At 34.4% G+C, this 12,355-nt stretch overlaps 1 long non-coding RNA gene across 5 annotated transcripts in view; it reads right to left on the reverse strand.

Moving 5' to 3' along the window:
- Nucleotides 1-5,649: 5,649 nt before the first annotated feature.
- Nucleotides 5,650-12,355, reverse strand: part of LOC135303022 (uncharacterized) — a 35,442-nt gene continuing 28,736 nt past the window's right edge. For all 5 annotated transcript variants that reach the window (XR_010364558.1, XR_010364554.1, XR_010364556.1 and 2 more), the window contains 2 exons: nucleotides 12,172-12,278; nucleotides 5,650-9,649 (listed from right to left, as the gene is read on the reverse strand). This is a non-coding gene — a long non-coding RNA (uncharacterized LOC135303022). The remainder of the gene's footprint in view (nucleotides 9,650-12,171; nucleotides 12,279-12,355) is intronic.

A 12,355-nucleotide genomic window follows, 5' to 3' on the forward strand; every position in this document is an offset into this window, starting at 1 on the left:
AAAGGCAGAAAGAGACCAAAAAACCAGAGTGGTATCAAGAAGAGGAGCACCAAATTAAGCATGTGAAAATACAGGAAACAAACACCTAGAATGTGAGTAATAGAAAAAAAATTAGCCTGAAGAAATAAAGGAAATATATATGTGTATCTGTGAATTTTGTATGCATTTTAAATAATTATTAAATGTTATTATCCTAGCTGAAAAAACTCCACGATCCTGTTTCCAACATTAAGCACCTGTGTTAGCAAAAAGTTCTAAACTATGATTTTTGTTTTGGGTAGTAAGAAAGATACATTTCTTTGGAGATAATGATAAACAGAAGAGTAATGAAATCTGCAATTTTGTTCTGTGTTCAGCTGTTGGGGGGATGGTACACATGCTTATGAAGGGATGTACATTGATAGCTTGAATCCTGCAAGCTCAAATAGAGGGAGACTTTCCTTGTTACTGTTTTTATGACCTGTGAGCAAAATTCTTAACCAGTGTTTGAACCACAGCCTCTGGCCCTCACATCTATGCCTTTTATGTACAATTAATACACCGCATATTTACCAGGTGTACATGGAGTGACTTTTTAAATGTATACACATTACTTTAAATTGCCTAAACAAACCATGGGAGTATTTATATCAAAATATGCTGGGATGACTTTTAGGCACTGGAGACTTGCACATCTGGGCTTGACACAGATTTATGGCATCACCTTTTCCAGCATGTCTTTGAAAGAAGTTCTGCCTAGGAAAATATGAATTCTCCTTATAAGGCACACGAAGCTCAGCTGGAAGCAACAGAATGCCCAGAACTATTTTCTCAATATGATTTCTTGGGAGAATATCTTTACTGGAGATTCAATAACCAAGACTAAGCTATTGAAAATAAAACTTTTTTTTTTTTTTAATTTAGAATAACCAGACTCCTAAACTCACTTTCCCATCCTACACCAAAAAGGACATATTGTAGTTACAAGAAGGGACAACAAACATGGGAAGATATAGGATGTGGGAGAAAAATAATTTTGGGAGAAGAGACCTTGAAAAGACTTGTGTGGTACAATTTGTGGAGGAGAACACATATGTTTGGATTTCCCCAGTGGAGTCAATGAGAGCAGAGCTATCTCATGGCAAAACTTACTAATTAACAAGGAGCATTGAGAAAGACACAATACCCAGCACACATTTCTTGTATTTCTCAATACAATTAGATGATTAAAGACACTATAAAGCAGCATTTAAAATGTAGCTGCTGTGTCAAAATGTCTAGGTAAAGATAATACAGGTTTGTTGTTTTTTTTTTTTTTTTTAATCAACCTAACACTTTTGGAAAAACAGGGATGTTTTGGGACATGCACAGTTTTTGCGCATGTGGACCAAGTAAACAACTCTCTTTATCAGCTCAGATTACCTGCACAGTTGAGTTCACCTCTGCAGGATGTTACTGAGACAAATAGCATAATATGATGTGACATAATATAAAAAAGAACAGTTAAAAGAGAAAGTAAAAATGTTGCAAGTACTTAAAAATAAGGGGAAATATTTTAATTGGTAGTAATGTGACAAAAATGGCACCATCTTAATACTGCTGCCAGACCCCTTATTTTCCTCTTTCCCTTAACATTTGTCACTGCTGATAAAAATGCTGTATATTTATTGAAAATAGCCTGGACACTACATTGCTTGACTCTTTAAGAGAATTCATGATGGCTGCAATATCTTTGAGCTTGCTGTTACTTGCATAAAATTATTAGAGCTGTGAAGAAATGCTGTAAATGAAATAAATCAATTTAAGGACCAGTCATACTTGTTCACAATGATCACTATTGAATCCCTGCAGCCTTTTAGTAATAATCATAATAGTCATTATGCACAATGAGCATAGTCTATATGCATAATAGTCATTATGCACAATGAGGTGTGCATATACCATTATTAGGGCAACAAAGCATCAACCTGGTTTCTTCATTTTTGACCTGCTTCTTGATGTTAATGAGGAGTAATGCCTTAAGCAAACAAGTTCTTTGATATTTTCCTCTTTCACTAAATATAACCTATAGTATCTTAACAGAATCATTTGTGTCTATCCTGCACCTTAATCTTGCATGATTTTCGTAGCTTAATGTTGCCCTGTCTTCACAGCTGTTTCATGTTTGTTAGATAGCCTCTTCTTATTATCTTTGTTGAAGTCTGTCAAGGCAAAAAACCCCCCAGAAACACGTAATTCTTCAGGGAGTTTGGATTTGATGAGTTTTTAAACCTTTACTTTTACCTGAGAGTTTAGGCTATGATATGAACATTTTGCCACTTTACTAAATGGTAAGGAGGTAACAGGTTCTATTTTTACAATTTTAAATCTGTCTCTATTTTTTCCTTTCTGTGTCTGTTTATTCTTCTGCAGCTACATTCTTCAGTATTTTCCTTTTCGGCTACAGTTTTTCCATTTTGGGTTTAAAAAATTTGTATCTATAACTTCTAGGCTGACATTTTTTCTTTAAGTAAGAGAAGTCTTTCAGAAATCTGATTTAGTACTTTCACATTATAGGCTACACATTCTGTTCTTTATATGTTTCATTTGCATGAGATACAGATTTGGAAGATCTGTAAAAAAATTATTCTTCTTCCTGTCTCTTTTATTGTATTTTTAAATTTTATTATAAGTTTTTTTTATTCTGTACCTGATCCTATTTATCTTTCATCCTGATTGTCCCTGCAAATAGGAGTGGGAGAGCTGCTAAGCTTCTAAGGGGCTGTGTAGGAACCTCCAGATGTAGTCTGCATCTTGGAGCATCCATTTATTTTGGTCTGTTGCTGTGAGATTCTTTGCAACTTTCTGCACTTAACATGAAGAGCTGCCTGCTCCTCATTCACATTTTAATATTGTGTTTTAAAGTGTGTTTAATGGCAATGGAATTAATGAATTGCCACATTATGGTATCTCAGATGATAGCTCAGTTCTTATTTGTAATCATATTTTGCAAAGTTTTCATGATTTTGAACAAACATAATGCTGTGGCTATTGACTGAAGAAAAGCTTTGTGGAGACTTCTATAACTATTTCTGGTTTTCTTCTGATTCATTTAAAAACATAAAGATTCAAAACAGACAATTTCTGTCAATCTTTGTTAAAAAGGTGGAGCATATTTCCCTTCAGGGTTATCTACTCCATACTCTGTAGTAGACAATTTTTCATAACTTCAGTAAAACAACTATTCTCAAAATCAAATTCAGATTGATTACATAAGCTGTTATAAAACTGAAGTGTAATTGAAATATGAAATACAGCCTAAAATGCTGTGGTTGACAAAGTCCACATCCAATAGTGACCAAAATAGTGTGCAGCTATTAGGCTACAAATGTGTATTCAGGCATGCAAAGAAAGGACAAGGCAAGGATATGTTATTTTAACTGCAATACTGCAGTACAATACTCCAACAATCTCATGACTCTCTCTTCTCCTGTGCCTGTACTATTTGATTGTTTCTCACTTCCTTCAAAGTACAGACAGTTTATTTCTGGGTCCAAGTTTATTTCTGACCTCGGACATGTCAAAAAAAGCCCACTCTAGTTTTGATTGTACTTCTAAGCCTGTTATTCTGCATCACTCCACATGGTGTCTTCATGGACTGTAAATCTTTAAAAATAATTCAGAAGCCAGTTCCCTTTGAATCCAGCCTTTCATTCTTTCCTTCTCTCCTGTGCACATGTGCATTAACACACAGTTCATGTCTGAGCCATTTGTGATTTGACAAGATTTAAAGCTCTTTACTTTGAAGATTTGATTGTTTGTTTTCTTTAAGGAAGGTGACCTAGTAGATGAATAATTTTAAGTTGCTTTAGGGAGTTAAGTATGTTAGAAGAACATGGCTTTTGAAGTGTTTGAAGTGATTCTTCTTTACTTTCTAAATACATTCAGAAGCAATGTTGTTCAACAGGCACTGTAGATTCCCAAGTAAGACAGTGGGATAGTGGAATAGCATGTAAAAAAATTCCTGAGAAGAAAATCAGAGGAGTGGAATTTTTTAAACCTGGAGATGAGAAGATTTGGGGTAGTGCAGTTTCACTCTTTCAGTACTTGAAAGTGCAGCTGTGGTGGAGAGGGAGATGCTTTCTTCTCAAGTGTGCACAGGGACAGGACAAGAGGAAATAAGGCACAAGTTCTTCAGAAAATAATCCCTGTGTACACAGGAAAGATTTTCTTCACCATGAGAACAACTAAACTTTGGAATAGGTTGCTCAGAGAAATGGTGGAATGTTCCTCACAGGAGTTATTAAGAGCTTGGCTTGACAGAGCCCTGGGTAACCTAATCTAGATCCCTGCCTTCAGGATTTAGACCAGGTCATTTTAACAGCCACCTTTCAGCTTGGACTAGTCTATGTTTGCATGGTTGTTCTTGTTACCTAATTTATAAAGTTGAATGTTGGAAATAATCTGTCTTTTAAGGAGAAAATTCTAATGTTACTTTTAGTGTACTGAGGAATTGTGCTGAGGACCCAAAGGTTAGTGGTATACAATATATAGAAAGACAGAGACATAGGGAAAGACATGCAGAAAGAAGTAAGTCATGTAAAAGGAGTATGATGTATAAAAAGTTATCTGACCTGGCAAAGTCTTTCACAGGTTCCTTCTCCCATTTTGTGACAGCATCAGTTGCAGTGAATGCCTTAGTTACTGAGACTGTTAGAATGGAGATAAGCTTTTAAGACACTTCCCAGACTTTAGAAAGCCAGAGTAGTCACTGTTCTCACTGTTACTGGAGAAAGTGTCAGTCTGCATGGGCCATCTCTCCTACTGAGAAAACTGTGGAAAACTATTCCACCTAATCTTGGAATTCAAATATCTGATGCTTACAAAGCACTGAGATTTTTGGTTTTGCTTTATCAAGACAAAATTATTTTCATGTGTAAGAGCTGCCTGGAGACCTGGGTCAGCTATTACACAAGTGGACTTTTTAGAAGTAGGTAGCTAAAAGCATGACAGCTAATATATCCAATTCTTGGTGTACCTTGAAATTAGAAAACCAGGATAAGAAAGCCTGGAAGTCCTCAAACAATACGGGTATAAATGCAGCATTTTAAAGGACCAAGGTGAATGTACATGACAGTTTTTACGGAATCACTAATCATTAATAGTCATAAAAAGAAATGCCTACACTGCCTTTTTTAATTTAGAGAAGACACTACAGAGAATGAAGCATAAAGCATAAAACTGTAAGTAAAATGGGAAAGGATATATTTTTAAAAATTATATCACAGCAAATTGCTAAGGACAGTTTGGAAACCTCAAAAAGCAGGTGTTACTATGTCTTTTATGCAGCCACTTGCTGGTGTTTCAGATCCAGAACTCTGTGTTACATACCTCGGCTCCCTCTCACCCTCTGAGTTTTATATGCCTTCCTGTATGGAATCATCACGGCTCCAGCAGGAAGGGTGGACATGCTAGTGTCTAACAGAGGAGGCTGATACATTTAAAGGTTTCCAATAGGTGCAGAAGCCTTTAAGAATATAGAATGTTTTTCAAGTATAGTGAAAATTTGTAGCAGAACAGAGAAATAAGATCCCACTATGAAGTAGAGCAGAGACTTTTTTGGCTTGTGTTGTGTCCTACATGTGTATCAGAATGAAGTATACCTGCCAGAATAATAATAATAAAAAATAGTGAATATAATAATGTTATTTTATTTTATTTTTATTTTTTAAATTCCATCTTTATTAATCTAATCTCCATTTTTTACTTACACTAGCATTTCTCACTGTATCTGAACCCACATGCAGGTACAAATTAGGGAAATGAAAATTTTAGTGGAAAGAATGAATGAACAGTTATCAGAGCCTCATATTTTCACTAAGATTCATTTAATGAGTAGAAATACTAATATTCCCATAAAACTTGTGTAGAATATGAAATTTTAAGAAATTGAATGGGGTCAGAAGTTTTGGCTCTTTCCCTGTGTTTCCTGTCTTTTCCCCATGGATTTGGCAGTGAAGTTCATTAAGTTCACAATAAAAATTTCTGCTACTTCACAACACATCTCATTATGAAAGGGATTTATAAAACCCATGCTGATTGTAGCAATAGGGGCTGTCTTACAGAAAAAGCAGTAGATGGACAGGTAAGATTCCTAGAATTTCAGGCAGACTGTAAATGAGAGCAGAAAGGGAAAAGACTCATTAACTTCTCCATAGAAAGTCCCCTTCAGTCACTTTGACCTGTCACTGCTTGAAAAATCACATCAAAGATTGTTTCAGAGCGCTTTCTACAATTTTAGCCTCAAAAGAGGTGTTCAGACTTTCTGAGGCAAGTCACTAGATTTTATTTGAACTACAAAACATCAATGAAAGCTGCTTGTTCAAGAAAACAAATTATAATCAACTTTCACTGCTATTAAAACACATCTGTTTTGGCTACATGGAATCCAAATGAAATCCCATGTGAGTTAATGTGCAAAACCAGCCAAGTTTAACAAGTGTTTATGACTTTCTGAAGCAAATGTCGTAAAAAAGACTTTATCACTGCTTTGATTTCTGTTCCACACAGAAAAATTCCTTGGGATTTTGCAGACTAAATATGAGAAAATATACAGAATTTAAAACAAAATTTTAAAATGAGATGTGGACCTTATTGTATCATAGATATGCATTCTACTTTGAAGAAACATCAATTTATGAGGAGAATGGTGTGGATACAATGCAATCACTTGGCCAACCATCCCAATAAACCACCTTGAAAGAGCTGTTAATTTCAAATACAAGTTAGAATAAGTCAGCACAAAAGGAACAATAGAGAAGGAGACAGAAGACAGGAAAAGACAGGAAAGACTGGAAATCCTTCATTTTTATGGAAAGTTTTGGGTCAATAGAGAATTGACTGGCAAACTTGCTGTGAATGCTTTTGTCTCTGTACTTTCCAGTGTGTTTTGATATTTGATTTTGATGTGAAAGGATATTGTTCTTTAAAAGTCCTTGTTTCTCTGTCCCTTTTGACCTTCAAAGAAAGTCAAAAGCCCTCTTCTATGCTGGTGTTCTCCTCTACCACAAAACTCAAATACTCTTTCCTGGAATATTTGCTAAAGTACATGGGATTTACTTTTCTAGTAGTTTGTTCATGGAGAATACTTACAGGAAGGAATATGTCTCCTTTCTGTTTGATTTTTCATTCCTGAAACAAAGATTTTAGCCTCTTTGTCTACTTCACTGAATTTTTAGACAAGTAGCATGGTTCATTCTTTGTCTAAAACCCCTTGACCTCATTTTTTTCAACTGAAGTCAGCTTATGTTTCAACACTGAGGCTGAAGAATAGATTAAATCCTTCATGGATCTTTATAAAAGTTTGTGTTTATGTATTGTTTGCATTATTCTCCAACTGATTTGATAACTTACTGAAATATATGGTAGTTTTTTAAAGGCAAGAGAAAAGCAATTTTTTTTAAACTGAGAAAAGATTTATACATAAATCTTATATATAAATCTATAAAAGTATTTATATAGACATTATGTCAAAATGTAACTTGAGCAGAATTACACTTAAAAATTAATTTCTGAGTTATTTTCAAGCACAAAGTGCTTGTCTTATTCTACTGCCTTTGAATTATGACTAAAACTGTCAGCTTATGGTTAGTACAGGTAATTTTAAAAATTATATCTTTACAGCTTATGTTTTAATATAGGAACCTTTCATAAAAACTCCATATTTATTATGTATATAAGGGAAAATTAATAGTGATAAGCATTTTTAACATTTTCTAAAATGCTGCATATAATTTTATAACCCTAGAATGTGTTCTATTATAGAAATTCCCGAGGGACAAATATTGCAATGATCCTAATTTAAGTTTTATAATTCCTGCCCTTTGATCAGTTGCAAATAAAAATAGATATTGTTCTCTAGGTTATCAGTATGAAAAAGAATCCCAAGAAATTGTATATCTTTTCATTCTTGTTGGCACCATGATTTACAAATTTATATTCAAAGAAATTGCATATATCATTCTGACATTCTAATTTACTGAAACTTTTCTGATAATACCAAAACATTTTTTGTGAGCACACAGTTCTCTATTTGTACAGAACGATGACTCATTTTAGCCTACTGCAATTGTAAACAAGAAGAAATTGTTCTAAGAACACACATGCCTTCCTGCTACTGTTCATTTTAACATTTAGGACAGGGTGGAGCAGCCACAGAATTTTCACTGTCAAATCTTTTAAATTGTTGGACTTCTATCTTATTTTAGAAGTTTTTAATTAAAAAATGTACACCTGTGGGATTAAATAACTTTTACAAAACTGTTATTTAAACATTTTTGTTACAAATATTTTGCTCATCTTGTGTCTTCCTTTTATTTAAAGAAACCAAGACTGGCCTTAGAAAGTAAGTATGTCTTAGTCTGCTCTAGCTGATTTAAATAATAATACATACAGCTTTATTTCTGTGCTGAAAATATCTTGATAATTTGTACTTGTTTTTTTAATTTGGTAATAAAAAAGAAAAGTAATTAGAGGCTATACTCAATAAAGTTTGACACCATAAAATTTAGTTTTTAAAGAACTTTACCCCTAGAATACAGAACCCATCTTTTATTACTATGGAACTTCACAGTGGGTTTGAAGAGAAAGATTTATAAAGCTCTATTGCTAAAAAGGAATCTCAGCCAATATCTAATCTGAAGTGAGGGGAAATCTCAAATCCCATTCCTCAGACTGTTTCCTCCAGTCTACAGGGATGCATCCTCTTACACAGGAACTGCAGCACTAAATTCCCTCCTGGAGTTAGTTGCTCATGTAATTTTTCCTTAAAATACAAGTTAGGCTCATCCTTTCTTTTGTGAATATAGCATGGTGGCTGAAGCATATTCTGAATTTAATTCACAACTGTTCTTGAAGACACTCACACCAACATCCAGCAGAGATTTCTGCCTGGGCACCTGCTACCTTTCCTGATGAAACTGTGCAGAAAGTTTTAAGGGGTTAGTTCAGGACCACCCAGCTTCAAGATGGATATTTGCTGAATTCCTGATTCAAAGCATTCTTTCACTTATAGCTTTAAAAACAACACAGAAGCAGACAAGACTGAAATTAGCAGTACTTATGTAATATAAGTGTACTTATTGCAATTTTCTCTTATTTGGATGCCCAGCACTGGTCAAAAAACAGTTTGAAGGAAAACAAATATCACCACTTTTTTTCATATGAAAATTCAGAATAAAATTATGAGACAGAGTTCCTGCAGAAATTTAGTGCAACTACAATCACTTGACTGGTGTTTTAAGATTTTCTGTGATACAGATACCATTCTTGCAGAAGAGGCAGTCATAATAAGCCAAATGTATATTGAATGTGAAGGAATATATTTTTTCCCCTCTAAAAAATATTCAAAAAATATATAATGATTCCAATTGACATAGTCTTTCTCAGAAAACTTAATTCTGAGAAATACTGATGATGAATTGTACAAGAAAAAGTCTTGCAGCAAAGTCAGTGCTTGCTGTAGGAGCCACAGCTGTTGAGATGTTCAGTTTCTGCTCAGATGCAGCACAATGGAGGGGACATCTCCTTTGGATCATCTATAGATGTTTCTTGCTAGAGCTTCCTCCTGGAAATTTCATAGGTAAGGATCTACACCTCTTTCCTGGTTTCAGGGCAGGCTGGATTTTCACTGCTATTATTGAAAACAAATTTAAAGTTTTTAACTGTAGCTATAGTTACTTGGTGAGTAAGGTCAAGGGTTTTAATGAGAATAACAATGCAATGTTAACCATGATTTCAGTTTGTGATAAACAACTGAGGATTTTTTTCATACTTTAAGCAAATCAAGGTCAGAACCTAGTCATTCTCCACTTGTAGTCAAAAGCAGGATACCCATTCCCTTCATATATGCAGAGTCAAGCCTTGGGGGAAGTAACAGTTGGCAGGAATTCTAGCATAGTGTATAAGGAGCTGAGGATATTGGCTGACAAGCAGTAAATAATTTAATATATATCTTTCTTATTGCAAGCCTAGTTTTCACTGCAGCTGATTCAGTCAGGACCAATCATACTAACATGCACTCCAAGATCTGCCCAGCCAAAAGTTCAGACAAGTGATCAGTTATTTCAGGAGCAGCTGTTTTTCCAGTACACTTATTTTTCATTATGCGTTCTTAATCTTGACATATTTGTTTCCTTCTCATTTGTTTAAGAACAAAGGACTGTTTATGTAACTGCCAGATTTTTCATAGCTTCCTATTTGCTTCTGGAATAAATCTTGATTACTTAATTTACAGATGAAATCACAAAAATTTTATATTGAAATGCCCCTGCCAATCAGTGTGAGGGAGCAGTCTTAGTTCTTCAAAATGCTATTGTTTTGGTATTTCTCACTGTGATAATGAAATGCACAAACTTAGAAGTATGTTGCTCTGAGCAGTGTAACTACTCAGAGAACACGTTTTGAGTTTGATAAACAACACTAATATATTAGGAATTTTATAGGTTGGGGTTTTTTCCTCACGGAACATAGACTAAATATCAGCACTCTGAATATTCATAAATTTAGAAAAGATTGCTTACCTGAATATGGAAGAAAACTATTCATAAGCCAAATCTTACTAAATAGGAAAGTCTAATAGTATTTTTTTTTAATTTACTGGTTTTATTACTTCTGGTCTATACCAACACCACTAAACAACATGACATTTGGAACATGACATTTTTTATGATATTAAGTGAGTTGGAAAAGATTTCAAGAGGCCATCTAGTCCTGTTCAAAACCTCTCTTACTGCTTGTGGTATGAGAAATGCTGGATATTCTGGTGAGCCACAGTTAAAACATTACTTGCTTGGTAATAAGAGCAGCACATTTGTTCTTTAATTAGTCTTGGTTTCCCTACTTTGCATAGTCCCTTGAAATTCTGGTGAGTAACGTGATGTGTACCTGTGATCTTGACCAGAATCATGCAGAAAATAAACACTTGAGCTACATATATTATTCAGAAAGCTGAATAGTTTCAGCTTTGTTCAAGCCCTATTCTCTCTGGACTGCTTTGAAATTATTTGGGAAAACCCTTACGGAATTTTGTCTAAGATGTGTGCTGAGGCATCAAACAGGAAAATCTCTGTCTATCATGGAAAAATTTCTGCATGACTGCTCTGCACCCTATGCAGTAATTTGTTCAGCTCTGTACTTATCCATAGCACTCATAAAACATGAAGAACAGATTTTTTTCTATTGACATCCTACAATTTTTGGTGATCTGGAAAAAAATGTGTCAAATTAAAAATAGATTATCACATTTAGATACTGTTTTTGTATTTTGTTCCCAACACATGTCCCAGAGTATTATTAAATGTTAAATCTGAGCAAAGTTTTACATTGGCTGATGGTCAAAATGCAGGATTAATGCTGCTTATTCAACAGGTCTTAGTGAGAATTAGTTTTATCATGTAGTAATTGTATAAAACATAATTTTCTGATAGACTGAGGAAAGTTTAATTTTACCACTTTTACTATCTATTAAAAATAATTCCCTAAATGCTGCACTTAATAATTTGCTAGTTAATGGTATGTTCAGCAATTCTATTGCTTGTTGCAATATTTAGTCAAAATTATCTCCTCATGCAAAGACATTGAGGTTTTTTTTTTCCTATTCACTTTGTGAAATGTGAGAGATGAGGTGTGGGTAAAGATTAAGACAGCAGCTGCTTTCTGCAAAGACTTTTGATGGGGTCATGGGACCTGCAGCTTACAGGATTCTGTTCCAGCTCCTGGATGATATTGGAAGGGTATGAGTTATTTACTCCTCAGGAATAATGAATACCATCCTACTGCACAGTACTGTATTTCAAGTGCTGTTTTAGGACAAGATACTTGGTAGCAAAACATGCACTAAGATTCTAATGTACAAACCCTATTTTTATGAATAAACAGGTATTTTAACTTTAAAAAAAAAATTTAACCTCAGTTGAAGAACTGAACAAAAACATTCACTATCTGGATTATTTGCAAAATAGTTCTAGACATCTGATACAAAATGTGCTTTTTATAAACTATTTTCTTTCCTTTGAGGCAGTTCTAATGTGAGATACTGCACAGAAGAAAATTTTGAGGGCTCTACTTGATTACAGAGTGTGGTGAGTTCTTCTTGTTTCCACACTTCATATTTTTAGTCTTTCATCTTTAGCCAAAGTCAAAAGTTCTACTCACATCTCTCTTAAAAATCCTGGGAGGAGAGGTGGGCATAATTCCAGCATCCCTTCTAATCATACCTCAATGTAATCTCTTGTAACATCAAAGCAGTTGGAGGATGATGACTGGGAGGGAAAAAAAAAAAAAAAGAGTCAGCTAAAGTTCAGTGTCTGAATAGGCTGTGTTTGCCTTTACATTTGTG

This window comes from Passer domesticus, chromosome 6 (genome assembly GCF_036417665.1).
Source record: "Passer domesticus isolate bPasDom1 chromosome 6, bPasDom1.hap1, whole genome shotgun sequence".
In the NCBI taxonomy this organism is placed as follows: domain Eukaryota; kingdom Metazoa; phylum Chordata; class Aves; order Passeriformes; family Passeridae; genus Passer; species Passer domesticus.